Below are 19,618 nucleotides of genomic sequence, written 5' to 3' on the forward strand. Positions count from 1 at the left end.
GGGAACTTTTTCATTTGAGCCCAAGTTTAGGAGATATTTTTGTTTTACAGTAGGGCCCCTAAACTTTTTGGAAATGGCAAAGCAGTCCATACTTCATCTCCCACCTCTCTGCTTCTCTGTTTCTCTCTGCCGCCGGCGCTGAGCGGCGCCGACCGCCACCGTGGAGGGCCGCATGCCACCTCCTGCTCTCCGTGGCTCCCACGCGTCGCGCCCAGACTCCACGCCGCCCTCCTTCCCTCGCGTTGGATCTCCCCTCCCTTCGCTACGCCACCCGTCCATCCGCGCGGCCGCCACCTCGCTGCTGCCGTGGCCAGCCCGACGCAGTACCCCGGACCCCCATCTCTTGCGCGCCCCAGCACCCAGAGCACCCCAGCAACCTAATCCACTCGCTCACTCGCTAGCTCCCAGCCCAGAGCCCCCAGAACACCGCAGCCGCCCCTCCCAAACGCCAGCGAGCTCGAAACTCACCGTCGACCCGCCATTCCAGACTCGCTCCGCCCGCGCTGACCCCATCTCTAGCTCCGCCTCATCCTTGTGCAGCTCGCAGACCACTCCTCCTCGCCCAGAACCCACAGGAGCACCCTCGCCACCGCCCTGCTCGCAACGAACCCGCCTCCTCCAACCGTTCCAGACCCGGCCAAGCACACCTACAGGTGCGCCCTAACCCGGTGAACCTCCCCAGCCCCTCCACCCTCGCCGCTGGTGACGAGCCGGCCGAAATCGGCCGATCAAACCTCCCTCCCCTGCTCTGACTCCGGCCAGGGACTCCCCTGCAAATACTTTTAGAATTCTAGGGTCCTGGATGCAAGTACCTAGAAATTTGTACAAAAATAAGCAAATACAAATCCAAATGTTTTGGAATCCTTGTTACAAGAAATACAAGTTTTGTTACATTCACATCTTCATTTTTGTCTGTATTTTAATCCAAGAAAAAGGAAAGAATAAATAGGCTTTATTTGTTCTAGGAGTTCTACTCAGTAACTGTCTGTGGTTTTTGGTTTGATTTTGTCTTACAGTATTACTAGTGTCTGGTGAAAATTTGAAGCCAATTTTAAATCATTACCTAGGTCTAAGTTTCAAGATTCCATGATCTACTAGTTATGCTAATATATTTGTGCTGGTAGATAGATTAGAGTTCTGAGTGTGAAACTTTTTCCATTTTTACATATCACTACAACCTTGCTGTTACCCAAGTTTGGGAAATTTTAGAGTGGTCTAGCTATATCTTTGATTTAATGCTTGTTAAGTAAACTTTAATTGTGATAAATAGTTTCATTAATTAGAAAATTCTAAGAATTGTTTTTGAACTATATTTTGGTCATATGTTCATGTCCGTAAAATTTAGGATCCATAAACACTATATAACTTCCTGTACTATTTAGTTTTTTCATATGTGGTTTAATTTTGTCAAACTTATTACTTTAGTTTTGTGCCTATATAAATTCTGAAAAATTTATGAGGTGTTCATAATCATGTTAATACTGTTCTGAAAAATTTTAAGCTTCATAAGTGATGTAGTTTATTCTGTAGAATTTGATCTTGCTCTAGGTGTGGTCTGAATAACTGTTTTATTCTGATTAATTGGTGGCATGAAATTGAATGAATTTTATAGGGTAGATTTCTCTCTGTATTTACTGTTTTAAGTAATTTTATGGATGTTAGATACTATTTTTATACTGAGTTACTCAATTCTTTGCAAACCATGATTTATATGCTATATAAACTAACTAACACTTACTTTGTAAGTTTAATCAAATTGTTTTGTGAGGTTAATCATATTGTTTTGTGTAGTAGGCAATGTTAAATTACTACTCTATAAATGATTGCCTATATGCTTAGTTATGTTTGTTATCTTTTAAATTGCAACTTTATTGTGAAGCGTGTGTTTATAATACTGTTTCTTGCATCACATATAGATACGACTGTTTTATCGGACGGGACGTACGAGCTGATCTCGGAGTCCGAAGAAGGTGATCAAGTGGCCCAGCTGAACGCCACTATACTAACTGAAGACCCGGAACAAAATCCGGAAGAGCCCAAGGCTAATCTAGCTAGTGACTACCGAGAAGGCAAGCCCCGGACATAACCCAGTATTTCAAATTATTACAATTTATCATTATTACTTACTTGTGCATTTACAGTTATTAGGATTTGAATTGAAACCCTAGATGCATGATCCTAGGAACTTATGTACTGAACACTAGACCTGAGTTCGAATAATTGCTAAGCTTGTAGGACCGGTAAAAGGTGAGTGATTGCCTGTCACTCGCGAGCTCTATAGGAATTGCTTGTTTACTTTCTGCTATCAATATAAGGACGACGGACGGGGTCATGATCGATATCATGACCTTGTGTGAGACCCCGTCTATGTTGATGAACTTGCTAAGGTCGCGGTGTGTGGTAGCGGTGGTTAAGTTTTTGAACGTACTAGCCACATGCCGTAAATATGGTACGCGGTAAGCCTAGAAGCCGATTGGACCGGGGAGTGGATATACCTTTCACTCTCTCTTAGAGATAGGATTTATTTATGTTTATGTTGCGCAACACCACGTGTGCAGGGACGAGGCTGGTGCCCTGTAGTAGAGGAGAGTGACCCTATCCACAAGCCGGAAAGAAAGGTAAACGGTTGTTTGGGAACAACCCGACGGTGTTCCAAACGTGTGTGTTAGGTCTGCCTAGCCAAGTTAACAAATTCGATTCGAATAGTCCGCTTCTCACGGTTTGGGACTGCTTGATCCCTTTGCCACACAGAGTAATAAGAGCAACATTATTATGATCAATCTTGATGTTTGCTTAAAGTTCTACCATGGTTGAATAGGAGTAGTTGCTTACATAGAATGGTTAATCAACTAGAATATGGAAAGCTAAAATGTGAAGTAAGGACCTACTCTTTATTGCATTTCAGCAAAAGGAAAACCAGAGCCTCACAGAACCCTGCATAGTCTAGCTAGGTGGGCTAAGTATACCCGTTGACGGTTAAGTCTTGCTGAGTATTAGAATACTCAGCCTTGCTGTTGAAACCTTTTTAAGGTATGAGTTTTGAGGACCAGATCGCTAGTCTGTCTTGGCCCTGCTCTTTGCCTCCTGGCTGGTCCGTAGAATGGGATCCGTCTTCGACCGGCAATGACCCTGACGAGTGATACCTTGCTTGGGCTAGCTTGGTATACTTTTGCGATGTGTCGTAGCCGTCGTGTTTTCTTTCCGCTGATTTTCAACTCTGAACTTTAAACTTATGGCTTGTATAACATTTACTAAGTTTGGATCTGTAATATTACTTTAAACTTGTGTAATAACTACTATGCCTGTGTTGTAAAATATGTATGGTTGTAATATCTCTGGACTCGCCTTCGTGCGGGGTATGCTTGTTCGATCCGAGAACCGGTGGTTGTATCGGGACGTTACCCGACAGACCAAGAATTGTTCCGTTTGAAGTGCGTTTGAGCCGGTGTTTCCTTTAGGGTGATGGCCAGCGCACTTGAGTCAGGATAATTCAGGTGGTTCTGCCACAGCTGGTATAAGAGCTCCAAGTGTACACCAGAGGTGTTGGAACCTTAAAAATTGATTTCGGTATAAAAATTGGACCAACAAAGTGTTTATAAAACTACATTGGTTTCGTTAAGGATTGTGCATAGAGCATAAAGCCCTAGGGAAATTATGGGAATTATCAGGTGGCTATCTATGTATGGTTTATTATATCTGACTTCCAGCACTTTACATTTTTGTCAAACCATACTCACAAGCAACCCTTAATTTCTGTAACGACGCATCTACGCTAAGGTAAGAAGGTAAGGATCCTCAGTCAGCTGAGGGAGTCTGACCTTCCCGTCGGTGATGCGAGCCGAACGCTGCCCTTAAGCAGTGGCTTACTTGAGGTACTCCCAATATACCAACTATTAGTTGACTATATTGGAAGTAAAGTGTACTCAGTCAGCTGAGGGGGTCTGACCTTCCCGTCGGCGATGCGAACCGAACGCTGCGCTCAAATAATGGCCTACTTGAGCTGCTACCAATATACCGACCCTCGGTCGATTATATTGGGAGTAAAGGAAATTGTGAATACGCTATCTCAGTGGCGTATGTTAACATTGGCCATACGGCGGAAATTGTATGGCTACCGCTTCTATAGTGAGCGGTAATGTATGGGAACGCTTTCATGAGTACTAGCATGAAAGGTTCAATGTATATATGTATTCTGTCAATTTTTTGCAGGTACACTAACCACGATTCGATAAGTTAAGAACGGTTAGAATTTATCGACTAAATATAATAGGGAGAGACTGTTGTCGGTCGAAACCCACCGGCGAGCAGCGACAGGCAACACGAAGAGCCGGGAGGTCGCCGGGGCGCTGGCAGGCACTGCTCCCTCGTCGACGGCCCGCAATTCCGTCACGCGCCCGGAGATTCCGGAGAATGTCGGGCAGTGCCACCTGACCTATACCCGATCAGGAAGGTGCGAACGTGCTTGCAACGATTTGCCTGCATACACAAACACGTGGAAACGTAAGTCCGAGCCGTGGTCGGCTCCCTGGGACGACTCTTGCATCGGCTTTAAAGAGCCGATCGAGTCCCAGTGTCAGATTGGATCTGCATCTATCCGGATATTGATAAATAAAGCAAATAAATGTAAAGCTGCTTCAATTAAATCTAACTAATCTAATCCACGACGGTAAAAGCTTCACTGCTAGATCGGAACATCCTACATGTGATTGGGCCTAATGAACGTAATAAATAACTAAACCTTAACCAGAATAGAGGCCTAAGAACAAGCTAAATCTAATTCCCGGATCAATTCCCTGTTAAGACTAAGGCAAAGCATCTAATACATCACCGGATCATCCAATCCGTTTGCAAGGCCTAACCTAGCAGATATCACGCCAGCTCTTATGAACAAGAGCAAACCGTAACAGATTGGATCTACTAGACGGAAAAGAAGCAGGGTGTTATCTCTGTGCAACTAATTCTACACAACAAGAACTAGCATAGGATTGAAACGTGACTGCACGAAAAACAACATGATATTCGTAGATGATAAGCAACAAAGCACAATAGATCTACTAAAAGCCATGCTACGAACATCAGGATAACTAGCATTACTCGCCATCAAAAATGCTTCAGTACGAGTAATACCAAGGTAAAAGCAAGAACAACGCTGCCCTGATCGCAAGAAGCGATTAGGGCAGCATGGTGCTTACTTGGATGAAACCCTAGAATTAGGGGTGGCGATGCGCCGAGAGTTGTTGTTTGCGAGACGTGATGACGTTCTTCTTTTCATGAATAACATAGGGTACATATTTATAGTCCGGAGACTTGGGAAACAATCTAATTCTATCTTGTCCCGATCGGACTCTATCTCTAACCATGAACTAAATCTAAAGATACACGGCCCATGTGGCCCAAATGCTCACGCAGGAGCCGATTTACAAGCCTTCTTAACCTTCTGCTTTAAGCCCAACTTGCTTTCGGCCCATAAATTAACCTTGCGATAACACATGCCCCCTGCTTTTGGCAATGTTAATTCCAAAACCACTCCATCGCTCCATCTTCCCGTTAATGCTCATTAAAACACACTGCAACCACCAAGGAAGACGCAACGTCTCTGCAACTGGCTCCTCGTAGAATGTGAAACTGCCGATCCGTCTTCCTCCTTTTTGCTATTTAATCTCACCCCGAATCGGCTCTCTTCACAGCAAACTCATCTTCTTCTCAAGCCAAGTAGCACAGAAAAAACCCCAATCCTCCAGCAACCAGTAGCCATGGCGATCTCTTCCTCCTCCGGCTCCAACTCCTTCGGAGATTCTTCCTCCTCCTCTTCTCCTTCTTCTTCTTCCCTCTCTGCTTCTTCCATCGACTCTATCCCAAAGAGTCAGGAGCCAACGCCGGAGTGGGACCCGACAGCGGCGTACGAGGTGTTGGCTCCTCTGCACTGGGATGCAGAGGAGTTCGACTTCGGGACCGTCTCCGAAGAGGACGAGCCCGAGACCGAGGGAGAATACCTCCAACTCCTGTTCCAGGAGGAATTGGAGAGCGATGAAGAAGACTCCTCGGAGGGAGCCGATTCTTCCTCGGAAGAGGAAATCGGCTCTTCCTCCAGCGATGAACCGATGGGCGGAAAGCCTTTCCGGTTCCTCGGGTCCTCCGAGGAGGACAGCGAGGAAGAGAGCAGCGGCGGCGGCGGTCGGAGCAGCGACTTCGGGTCTGAAGGCGGCAGCAGCGCCTTCGGCAGCGACGACGACGACGGCGGAGATGCGCCGGCCCAGAGCCCCAAATGCTGTAGGTACTAGGTACCTACGAGCAGTAGTAGTAGTACTGTAGGAGTAGGATTGTAAAGCCGAAGGATTATTCCTTTGTCAAATCGGCTTTCCTCTGTAAAAAACCTTTCCTTTTAATGAAGTTAATTTCCTTCAATTACTGTGTATTTAATTTGTTTTCCAAAAAGCCGATGGCAACGCATCAGGCTTCTATAAATATACAAGAGCCGACGAAATTCAAACTAGAAGCAACCCGCACAAGAGTAGAGTATCACTTCCACCTTGAACCGAACTCGAAACAGACTCTCAAATCCGAGCGTAATTTGAAAACCCAGCTCTACAAATTCGAGCAAGAACTTCTCCAAGCATCCGGAATTCGAATCAGAACCCGCAACAACCAAACCCTAATTCAACAGATCTGAACCATGGCAGACTCTGCAGCTCAGACAACAAATTCTTCAATCGATGATGCGTTAATCTGCGGCCTTAAGGTAACATCCAGCCCGATCCTCTTAACTTTCTTCAGCTTATTAAGCCTCTGAAAAAATTAAACTCTGAAACATGACACCATATGTAAATTTCTGAATCTCTGAACTTCAGGTGTCAGACATCCTTCTGCCGCATCCTTCCAATCCAAAATCTTTCTGTCTTGGCCCACGAGCTTACGAAAATCCCATAGATTTAATCTCTTGTGAAGCAAATAGGATCCCTTTCATGAGTCAAAACATTGATTTGAACCTCTGGGCTGACTGCTTAAGAGCCTGGCCTAACCCTCCTGAGAGCTGGATTACATGGTACAGCAGAGTAGCAAAAGCTTATATGCCCTTGTGGCAGGAATTGAACATAGCCGATGCACTTAGCTTATCATTATCACCCCTTGACAAAGATGAAAACCTTCTGAAAACCATCGGCTATTTTTGGTCTGATGCTCTGAACTATTTCCTCTTTGGCCACAGTCCCATGACCCCTACTCTGCTAGATGTCACCATGATCACTGGCCTACACATTGGATCTCCTAATCCAGCTACCCACAAAATGGCAGAAGTCCCCTTTAAACTCTCATCCAAGGCAAATTGCACAAACTGGGGCACTTACATGAACCAGCATATGAAAACAAGAGGTCCAGTGACTGAAAAGGAACACACAGCCTTTTTAAATCTTTGGTTAGAACATTTCATCTTCTGTGATCCTTCTTTAGCTCCAACTAAGAATTACCTTCCTTTGGCCTACCACTTGGCCCATGGCAATCGCACTGGCCTAGGCAAGCTTTTCCTTGGAGAAACATACAGATATCTCCATTTGATGACATCTAACTTGCTTAACCAAAAGAAACTGAGAACTGGAGGCCCATGGTGGTTTATTCAGTTTTGGGCACAACTGTACTTTCCGCACCAAATCCCAAACTTCCAAAGCCTGACCAAGAATTCCTTTTCTGATGAGAGTGGCAAACCAATTATATGTACTAGCTATGGCCAAGCCTTATTTAGTCCTATGGCAGTAAATTGAATCCAACAGATGCAGCAAACTGGTTCAGAGTTTTCTATAAAGGCTTAGAGAATCCCCTTTATTTCCAATTCACTGAATCTGAAGCTTTTGAGAACCCAACTGCCTTCAGACTAGATAGCTTTGCCGATGACGACAGCACTCGGCATCTATATTCCCTGATGATTTGACCTGGTTTCCTCCCTGTTGGCATGAGCACTTCCAATAGAATTATCAAACCAGGCTATGAAACCTATCAACCAGTCAGAGCAGGTCGGCAATTTGGCTTAGGAAAAGTCCCTCCCCACTTCCATATTAACCAATTGGTGGAGAGTAGAGCCGATCTGCCTGATGGTCTCACCAGCTCAAGATGCTACATCATGTTTGACAACCTCCACATTCCAGCACCAGCCGATCTATCCTTCTCTCCCTCTTCAATCGGCTTTACCACTTGGTGGGAAATGTGGAAAACTCACATTTTCAAAAGAGCTTTAGGCCCTCTACTGCAGCAAATTGATCCTGAATATGTAATCCCCGAGGAAGAGGTACTGAATCTGTGCATTTTATCCCTTCTGAGTCATCTATCCTTTTACTTACCTAATCCTTGCTCACCTCTTCTTATAGCAACAAGATGGTCCAGCACCTGTGACCAGTAACGGGGAACCATTCCACTTTCTTCCAACTGCTCCTAATGTCCTCTTTTGCAAGGGATCACCATCAATGAAGAAAGTAATAATGGCTGTTCAGCCAGACTTACTCCAGTCGGCTTCTAAACGAAGACAAACTTCTGCAAGTGCTGCCCCCTGAGTGCCAACTAAGAAAAGGAAGATGATCACGAGGCGAGTCATCAAGAAATCAGCACAAGCTTCCCCGAGTCCATCAGAGTCTAACACCAACCAGGTAACTCATTTTTCCAAAACCTCTTCTTTATTGCGTACATATGTACTCTGGTTGACTGTAATTTTTTTTAGGACGCAACTGAAGACATCCTTGAAACTAGTAGCCCAGCACAACACGAAGTCATCGTTCATGAAGCTGACACTGGAGCAACTGAAACTTCAAATGCTCAGACGGATGTGCATGACGAACAGGCTGACATAGTCGAAGCCCCTGTTATCACCTCCAATCCAACCGGATCGGCTACACCTGAACCGATCATCACTTCTTGTTCAGAACAGGTAACTTTTATGAGAACCAATTCAGAACCAGCCGATAGCTTGATAAATGCACCTTGCTCTAACTTTAGATATGTCCACAGGGCTTTGACATTTCAAGTCTGCTTTCCTTTGACCCGGCATCAATGGGTTTGACTGCCCCTGGAGCAAAAACACCATCTTTGCAACAATCGGCTAACTTGGCAAATCAGCTTCATCTCATCAAGGATCTACTATATGCTCCGATCACTGCTCTGGTTGATGATTCCAGCAAGATAAAAGAAATTCTCGAGCAGATAGAATCCCAGCTTCAAGAATCACTTCGAGTCAAACTTTGGCTAGCCGGCCATCTTCCTTTCTTTCGGGCGGAGGTGATGGCAGCACAACAGAGGATAGAACTGCGTCATTCTCAAATCCCTCTGAAAGCCGACATCACTCAGAAGTGCAAACTACTCAACCAAAAGAAGGCAACTCTGGATGCTAAAGCTGATATCTCCGAGAGCACAAGACGACTCAACCTCTTGGAAAAGGAACTGATGGAACTTGAAGAAAAGGTCCGCAATACCCAAAGACTAATCCAAGAAGAGAAAGCTTCAATCGCAAACTCCAAGCAAGAAACCCAAGAAATGATTGAACAAATACAGGCAGAGTTTGCAGAGATAAGCGCCTTGAGTCGACATATAATATCAGGCGATGACAAGGACGACGAAGAAATCATTGCAAGAGCTGACACTGTACGTGCAGAAGCCATCCATGCCATAGAAGGATTCCTGAACTAGTAGAACTATTCAGAAAACATTTGATGTCGCCTGTTAAACCTGAAACTTGTACTCATTTAAAACACCTTAAGTCGATGGTTACACATCGGCTATCTTGCTTCTCATATGTATTTTTACTAGCCAACTCAATGTGTTGGCCTCTCATTCATTTTTTTTTTGCCGGCCAACTCAACGTGTTGGCCTATCTCTTTCTCTCTTTTTTTTACCAGCCAACTCAACGTGTTGGCCTTTCTCGGTACAGCCAGATGGATCTGATCGGCTCTTGTTAATCGCTTTCCCACATGCTCGGGAAATACTTCTTGAGGTGTTGGCCATTGACAGCAACAGGAAACTTGACGTCGTCCAATTCCTCGAGCATGTATGCATTCCTAGGCAAAACCTGATTAATCTTGTACGGCCCATGCCAAGTTTGAGACCACTTGCCATACTTTTTATCTTTAGTTCCCAATGGCAATACTGCCTCCCAAACCAAGTCTCCAACTTGGAAATTCTTTGGCTTGACCTTCTTGTTGTACGCACGAGCAACTTTAGCCTTGTTTTCCTTAATCTTCTCCAATGACCAAAGTCTTAGCTCTGTCAGGTCCTCCACATTGTCATTCATCAAGGCTGCATATTGTTCAGTTGTCAGATCGTTCTGGAACTCGACACGCCTTGATCCAGCCGTGATTTCCCATGGCAACATAGCGTCTTGGCCGTAGACTAAATGGTACGGCGATGTCTTGGTGGACCCGTGACATGAAATACGATACGCCCACAAAGCTTCTGACAACACCTCATGCCAGCGCCTAGGATATTCATCAATCTTTCTCTTTATGAGCTTGATGAGGCTCTGGTTGGATGCTTCAGCCTGTCCATTAGCTTGGGCATAGTATGGAGATGATCTGATCAGCTTAATTCCCATGTCATCGGCGAACTTCCTGAATTCCTCTGATATAAAGACCGATCCTCCATCGGTTGTAATAGTTTGAGGAATCCCAAATCTGTGAATGATGTGCTCTTTGACAAAGCTGATCACATCTCTTGACGCTACTGACCTCATGGGCAGTGGCGGACGCAGATTACAAACTTAGGGGGGGCTTGGTTCTTCCTCATTCTCATCTCCACTCATTTTCTCTCTTTTTCTTCATCTTTTTTCTCTTTTCTTCTCACTTTTCTCCTTTGATTTCAGTGGAGGTTTTGGGCAGTAGGGGGGCTAGAGCCCCCTAGCCCCCCCTGTAAATCCGCCCCTGCACATGGGCACTGCCTCTACCCACTTTGTGAAATAATCTGTAGCAGCTAAGACCCACTGGTGACCCTTGCTAGATGACAGGTTGATCTGACCAATTATGTCCATGGCCCAACCTCTGAATGGCCACGGTTTGATGATAGGATTCATTACTGATGCTGGCACTATCTAAATTTTGCCAAACCTCTGACATGCTTGACATCCCTTGTAATATTTGAAGCAATCTTCAAGCATAGTGGGCCAGTAATAACCCGATCGCCTAATCAGCCACTTCATCTTATGAGCCGATTGATGAGTACCACAGGTTCCCTCGTGAACCTCATGCAAGAGCCGATTTGACTCTAAAGGTCCCAGACATTTTAGCAGTAGTCCTTCCAAGGTCCTGTAGAACATGTCATCCCCTATCAGAACATACTTCATAACCTTGAGTCTTATCCTCCTGGGTGCCCCCCGAGTCGAATCCTTCAAGTAATTGAAGATATCGGCTCTCCAGTCTCCGGGTTCTAGAAATTGAACCTCTACATCGACCCCGTCGGCCGTTTCCTTGTACCCAGAAGCCATCTGTGCCAAATCATTAGCTTCATTGTTCAGAGTCCTGCATATCCAGTGGAAATTGATGTACTTGAATTGTGACATCAACTCACGGCACTGCATCCATATCGGAAAAAAAGCCTCGCTCTCACATCTATATTCTTCCGTGAGCTGAGAAATCACCAGCTTCGAATCTCCAAATATTTCCACCGCTTCTGCACCAGCTTCGAGGAGCAGTTCCATCTCTTTGCGAACGGCTTCATATTCCACCAAATTATTGGTGCATGGGGCAGTCATCCTGATGGAAAAGGAGTAAGTCGCCCCTCGAGGCGACACCAATAGAATTCCCACACCGCACCCATCATCACAAGCCGATCCGTCAAAAAACATAGCCCAAGCACGAATAAATAGTGCAGCAATATCAGTGCTGATCCTGTCTGCAACAAGATCCGCCAGTGCCTGTCCTTTGACTGCTTTTGCAGGCTGATATCGAATATCGAACTCTGACAATGCGAACATCCATTTTCCAAGCTGGCCTTCTAGAACAGGAGCCGACAGCATGTGCTTAATGACATCCGATTTGCATATGACAATTGTTTCCGCCGAGAGTAAAATATGACGAAGCTTTGTACATGTAAAGAATAAGAAAAGGCAAAGCTTCTCGATTTCAGGATACCTGGTCTCGGCATCTAACATGCTCCTGCTGAGGTAGAAAACCACCCTCTCCTGGCCATCGTGCTTCTGAACCAATACCGAAACAATGGAAGTGTCACCCACGGATAGGTACACATAGAACGGCCTATCTTGCTGAGGAGGAACCAACACTGGAGGCTTTGACAAATATTCTTTGATTTCATCGAAAGCTTGCTGCTGTTCTCTCCCCCCCCAGTGAAACTCATCATCGGATTTGATCTTCACTAAACCCATGAACGGTTCGATGCGCCCAGACAGATTAGAAATAAATCATCTGACAAAGTTAATTTTACCGATGAGCTTCTGCAACTCTTTCTTCGTAATAGGTGGCTTCATCGTCTTCACAGCTTCTTGACACTTCAGGCCGATCTCGATTCCCCGTTCATGCACCAGGAATCCCAAAAATTGACCGGCCGATACGCCAAAAGCGCACTTCTTTGGATTCATTTTGAGCCCAAATTTCCGAGTTCTCCCCAAGACTTGACGCAGATCTTCTAGATGCCCCCCAGCTGATTTGGACTTGACTACGACATCATCAATATAAATTTCTACCAGTTTGCCGATGAGATCATGAAAAATGTAATTCATGGCACGCTGGTACGTTGCACCGGCATTTTTCAATCCAAAGGTCATAACCAAGTACTCGAACAAGCCGACCGCACCTGGTACTCTGAACGCGGTCTTATTCACGTCTTCTGGGGCCATGAAGATCTGGTTGTAGCCGGCATTACCGTCCATAAAACTCATCATTTTGTGGCCCGCAGTTGCGTTGATCAATGTCTCTGCAACAGGCATCGGGTATTCGTCCTTTGGCGTCGCTCTGTTGAGATCTCTAAAATCGACGCAGACACGCCATCGGCCATCCATCTTTTGTACCGGTACCATGCTAGAGATCCATTCTGCATACCGGCATGGCCTGATGAACCCAGCATCCAACATCTTCTCCACTTCTTTCTTGACTTCTTCTAGGACTTCGGCCTTCATCTGACGTGCTCGTTGCTGAAACGGCCGAAACCCTTTCTTGAGCGGGAGCCGATGCTCGACGATGCTTCTGTCTAGACCGGGCATCTCAGTGTAGTCCCATGCAAAACAATCCCGGTACTCTTTCAGCAGTATAATCATCTCCTCACGCAAGACCGGATCCAACTTTTTGCTGATAAATGACGGCTGTGGCTTATCCCCAGGACCGATGTCAACCTCTTCCAAATCATCGGCTGACGTGAACCCGTATCCCAGCTTGCCGTCGTCTGAAAAACTAGCTGCGAACGCAGGCGAGTCTTCGTTATCCACAAGATCAGCAGCAAACATAGGGAGATGACAAGAAAAATTATTTGGCCAACCGCATGGGCTGGCCGTTTCTATACTTCCATTATCATTCGAAACCAAATAGTCAATGAGTAGCCAACTGCCGGAGCAGGCCATCGTACGTACATGATGTAACAATTCCGACCCCAAATAGGATTTTTCTACTTTTTGGGGCCGGTCGCTGGGACCGGCCTCTCTAGCTCTATTACACCCCGTAGCATGCCAGGACGTACTTACTCTGTGAGGCCGGTGGATAAGACCAGCCTCAGTCCATTTTTTGTCACCTCGATCCGATCACAGTCTTCCAGTGAAATCCCTGAGATTGGCTCTTGTCCTTTTGCGTCCCAGGCGTTCATATCTGCGAGCGAGACCTCGCTGGAATCGTCTGCAGGGACCACTTCTACTTCATCGCCATCCCATTGGACCAGATACTGATGCATTGTGGAAGGGATACAACAGTTGGTGTGAATCCAATCCCTCCCAAGCAACACCGTGTATGTACTCTTGCTGTTGACGATGATGAATGAAGTCGGGATCCTCTTGCGGCCCACTGTCAACTCCACATTAAGAACCCCCATTGCCTCTGATGGCTGCCCGTTGAAGTCATTGAGCATCACGTTGGTCTTGATGAGGTCAGCAGAAGAACGCCCCAACCGGCGCAGCACTGAATATGGCATCAGGTTGACTGCAGCACCGGTGTCAACCAACATCCTGTTAACGGGTTTACCATTGATGAAGCCCTTGAGATACAGGCCCTTCAAATGTTTGTAGCTTTTTTTCCTTTGGCTTCTCGAAGATGATCGCCTGGGGGCCAAGATCCAACTGAGCAATAGGCAAATCCTCTGGTTGGGGTGCCCATAATTCTGATGGGAGCACGAACACCATGTTCAGATCAGCCGATGGCTTCTCATCGGCTTTTGCCTGCTTGGGGCGCCACTCATTTCGTGAAGGGCGCCTTTCCACCCTTCGCGGGTGCCTGACCTATTCCGCGAGATCCGGACATGCCTTCCTCAGCATGTCAAGGTATCTTGCTTCTGCCTCTTCTAGATTGCGCAAGCGCTGCACTCTGCGCTTCTGCGAGCGATTAAGCCCGTCAGGACACCACCGTGGGCGATGGTACCTGTCTTCTTCTTCTGGCTCGAAATCACCCTTGGTCGGCCGCTCAACATGTTCGTCGTGACGCACTTTGGACCCCAAGGGCCGGAACACCGATGTCTCGCCTGACTGTCGTGTTCGAGGCCTGCACTCCAGACAATCATCTATAGTGGGCAATCGGCTCATGCCGGAATTCCAACAGTACCTGAAGAACGTGCAATGCCAGTGGACGCGTATAGCCTGGCGCCTTCCCAGTGTCCTCCCTGTGCGGTACTCGTACTCCTCTTCTTCCGATTGATACCGGCGACGCAGCTTGTGCTGATTCTCATATTTTTCCAGAAGCCGATCAGAAGCTGGAAGCTGATTACAGATGTGATGCACTTGCTCTTCAGTGATATGCTGTCACCCTGGCTTATTTTGATCCTGGGGCCGTTTGCCAGAAACGGCCTCTCTCCTTTGCTCGTCACGACGGCGTACAGGCCCCGCCATGTTGATCTGGAATGAAAAATGCTGGCCCGTAGGAGTGAAGTCTGACAACTCTAACACATTGGCTTGCGGGAAGGGCTTCGTGTCAACCTTCTTCATGTGCTGAGCGAGGATTAATCGGCCTTGCTCGATAGCCGATTGAATCTGACGGCGCAGATCCTTGCATTCACCCGTGGCATGAGTGAATGAATGATGCCATTTACAGTATAGCCTCCCCTGCAGCTCTTGTGCGGCTGGCAGCTTGTGACTCTCTAGGAGCTTCAGCTATTTTTCTTTGAGCAGAAGATCAAATATCTGCTCTGCTTTGGCTACGTCGAAGTCGAAGCCCTTCACAAGCCCCAGCTGTTTGATCCATTTGCACGTGACGGGGTTTGCCCCCCGAGTCCACTCTGCCACGGCCACTTCTTGTTCCTCGCCGGAGTCATCAGATTCATCCGCTTGGGCCATGTTCACATGGCGCTTGAACTCATCCTGGTACAGCTCATGATGGTAAAGCTCATACACGGTAAGCTTCTGTACCAGGTGCGCCAGAGATGCGAACTCCAACTGGAAAGCCATATCCTTGATTGGCTTAGTGAGTCCTAGAACTGCCAGATCAACTGCCTCCTTCTCCGTAATGCGTGATGAGTAGCATCGATTCTTGACCTCTCTGAAGCACTGTATGTATTCCGACACAGTCTCTCCTCGCTTCTGCCTGACTTGGGCGAGGTCGGCAATCCCAGCTTCAGCAGCCTCTGAGTGATACTGGGTATGGAACTGATCTTCCAGCTACCTCCAAGTTCGAATCGAATCTGGAACCAATGACGCGTACCATCCAAAAGCTGGGCCTGTAAGAGATTGGCCGAAGAACCGGACTCTCAGCGAATCCGATACTGAGATCATCCCAAGCTGCATTTAGTATCAGCTCACATGCTCAATGGAGCTGGCTCCTTCTGACCCGTTGAACTTGGGTGGCAATGGGATCAAGTCGTAGTCACTTGGATACGGCTTGGAATAGCCGATTGCTTTTCTCTTGGGCAGGATGCCAAACTGGTCTCTCAGTATTGCACTAACCTGCTCCACACTAAGAACTCCTGGGGCCGATGGCTCAGCACTCGGCCCGGTAGCGTACTTTGCCAGCCACGCTTGTTTCTCCGCGTCTGCTCCAGAAGCTCCTGGGCTTACCAACTGCACCGAGCGTGTTGGATTGATGCTGTCAGGGATGTATGCGCACATGTAGCCGTACGGGATCTCCTTGGGTGGCTCGGTCAGGAACTGGCCTTCTCCAGGATCACCGCTGATCTTGTGAACGACATAGATCGGCGAATTCTGTTGTCCTGCTGCCGCGAGCGAGTAGGACACTGGCGGCCTAGATTGTAGTGCAGCTTCCCCCATGTGGCTCCCCAGGACTAGTCCCGACGGGGAATACTGGTTCTTGATCACCTCCTGGACAATGCGATTTGCCACGCGCTCAAGTTCGTTCACCAGGCTTTCTGAGTGCCGATGGAGCGTATGAGCCACCATATAGTTCATCTCCTGGCGTAGGGCCCTGGTTCGCTCCTCTGATGGCACAGACAGATCAACGTTATCGAGAGCGCCTTCTGGTGAGAACCCCTCCCACCTGATGCCATGGTTGTAGGTCCTCTCAAAAGAGCCGATGAGATCGGCTTCGAACTGAGCTTTGACCTCATCGTATTTTTGCTTATGTTCCAGAGTCAGCTCTTCATACGTGACAGGTTTGGTGACCGGCGGAACCGGTGCTTGGTCCTGAGCTCCTGTCATCTCTGCGGCGGGCGTTGTTGTTGATGAAGGTCCCACCAGGCGTGCCAGAATGTGTTGTCGGTCGAAACCCACCGGCGAGCAGCGACAGGCAACACGAAGAGCCGGGAGGTCGCCGGGGCGCTGGCAGGCACTGCTCCCTCGTCGACAGCCCGCAATTCCATCACGCGCCCGGAGATTCCGGAGAATGTCGGGCGTGCCACCTGACCTATAACCGATCAGGAAGGTGAGAACGTGCTTGCAACGATTTGCCCGCATACACAAACACGTGGAAACATAAGTCCGAGCCGTGGTCGGCTCCCTGGGACGACTTTTGCATCGGCTTTAAAGAGCCGATCGAGTCCCAGTATCAGATTGGATCTGCATCTATCCGAATATTGATAAATAAAGCAAATAAATATAAAGCTGCTTCAATTAAATCTAACTAATGTAATCCACGACGGTAAAAGCTTCACTGCTAGATCGGAACATCCTACATGTGATTGGGCCTAATGAACGTAATAAATAACTAAACCTTAACCAGAATAGAGGCCTAAGAACAAGCTAAAAGCCAATTCCCGGATCAATTTCCTGTTAAGACTAAGGCAAAGCATCTAATACATCACCGGATCATCCAATCCGTTTGCAAGGCCTAACCAAGCAGATATAACGCCAGCTCCTATGAACAAGAGCAAACCGTAACAGATTGGATCTACTAGATGGAAAAGAAGCAGGGTGTTGTCTCCGTGCAACTAATTCTACACAACAAGAACTAGCATAGGATTGAAACGTGACTGCACGAAAAACAACATGATATTCGTAGATGATAAGCAACAAAGCACAATAGATCTACTAAAAGCCATGCTACGAACATCAGGATAACTAGCATTACTCGCCATCAAAAACGCTTCAGTACGAGTAATACCAAGGTAAAAGTAAGAACAACGCTGCCCTGATCGCAAGAAGCGATCAGGGCAGCATGGCGCTTACTTGGATGAAACCCTAGAATTAGGGGTGGCGATGCGCTGAGAGTTGTTGTTTGCGAGATGTGATGACGTTCTTCTTTTCATGAATAACATAGGGTACATATTTATAGTCCGGAGACTTGGGAAACAATCTAATTCTATCTTGTCCCGACTGGACTCTATCTCTAACCTTGAACTAAATCTAAAGATACACGGCCCATGTGGCCCAAATGCTCACGCAGGAGATGATTTACAAGCCTTCTTAACCTTCTGCTTTAAGCCCAACTTGCTTTCGGCCCATAATTTATGGCGATAACACATGCCCCCCTGGTTTTGGCAATGTTAATTCCAAAACCACTCCGTCGCTCCATCTTCCCGTTAATGCTCATTAAAACATACTGCAACCACCAAGGAAGACGCAACGTCTCTGCAATTGGCTCCTCGTAGAATGTGAAACTGCCGATCCGTCTTCCTCCTTTTTGCTATTTAATCTCACCCTGAATCGGCTCTCTTCACAGCAAACTCATCTTCTTCCCAAGCCAAGTAGCACAAAAAAACCCCAATCCTCCAGCAACCAGTAGCCATGGCGATCTCTTCCTCCTCCGGCTCCAACTCCTTCAGAGATTCTTCCTCCTCCTCTTCTCCTTCTTCTTCCCTCTCCGCTTCTTCCATCGACTCTATCCCAGAGAGTCGGGAGCCAACGCCGGAGTGGGACCCGACAGCAGCGTACGAGGTGCTGGCTCCTCTGCACTGGGATGCAGAGGAGTTCGACTTCGGGACCGTCTCCTAAGAGGACGAGCCCGAGACCGAGGGAGAAGACCTCCAACTCCTGTTCCAGGAGGAGTTGGAGAGCGACGAAGAAGACTCCTCGGAGGGAGCCGATTCTTCCTCGGAAGAGGAAATCGGCTCTTCCTCCAGCGACGAACCGATGGGCGGAAAGCCTTTCCGGTTCCTCGGGTCCTCCGAGGAGGACAGCGATGAAGAGAGCAGTGGCGGCGGCGGTCGGAGCAGCGACTTCGGGTCTGAAGGCGGCAGCAGCGCCTTCGGCAGCGACGACGACGACAGCGACGACGGCGGAGATGCGCCGGCCCGGAGCCCCAAACGCCGTAGGTACTAGGTACCTACGAGCAGTAGAAGTAGTACTGTAGGAGTAGGATTGTAAAGCCGAAGGATTATTCCTTTGTCAAACCGGTACAAGGGACGACAGTTTTCTGAGGATGGAGTTCAGAAGAGTAGAGTCACCGTGACCATTCCTCAGCACCCCACCTTGGCTTGGCCGCCTATTGAGATTGAGGTGGTTGGATATCGTCTTGTGGACGCTTTTGAGGCAGCAGCTCTCAAAGCTATCACTACCTTCTGTGAGCATCATCCCGATGAAGTAGTCGCTTATCCTATTGGCTTGTTTCCGGCAGTCAGTGCTGACAACGCAGAGTGGCTCTTCAGGACCACCCACTTTGGACACTTAGTTGGAGACGTAGCTGAGGAGATTATCCAGGCGGTGATCAGGTATATGAATGCCCAGTCCCACTATCAGATCCTTCAGTAGAGGCACATGGATCAGGTGATGGACTTGGCCCAGACTTTTCAGCGAGGTCTTAGTTTGAGAGACACTCAGATTCAGGGGCTTAATGAGGCTGTTGCTAGGAAAGATCACGCCATTGTACAGTTTGAGCTTCAGGTTCTGGAGCATGGTGCTGAGATAGTGCAGTGCAACACGGTGATTGCTTTTCTTCAGGAGCAGGTTCACGAGCTCCAAGTGGATCTGGATGATGCTATGGCCCATATTGGTATGCTCCATGAGCAGCCAATACCCCCAGTTGTTCCAGCCGAGCCTACAGTAGCAGAAGAAGACCCAGAGGAGATTGAGGGAGTTTCTAAGATAGATTCCGAGCACGCGCTTGCCAAGCCTAACCCTCAG

The sequence above is a fragment of the Panicum virgatum genome, chromosome 9K (genome assembly GCF_016808335.1).
Source record: "Panicum virgatum strain AP13 chromosome 9K, P.virgatum_v5, whole genome shotgun sequence".
NCBI classification, from domain to species: domain Eukaryota; kingdom Viridiplantae; phylum Streptophyta; class Magnoliopsida; order Poales; family Poaceae; genus Panicum; species Panicum virgatum.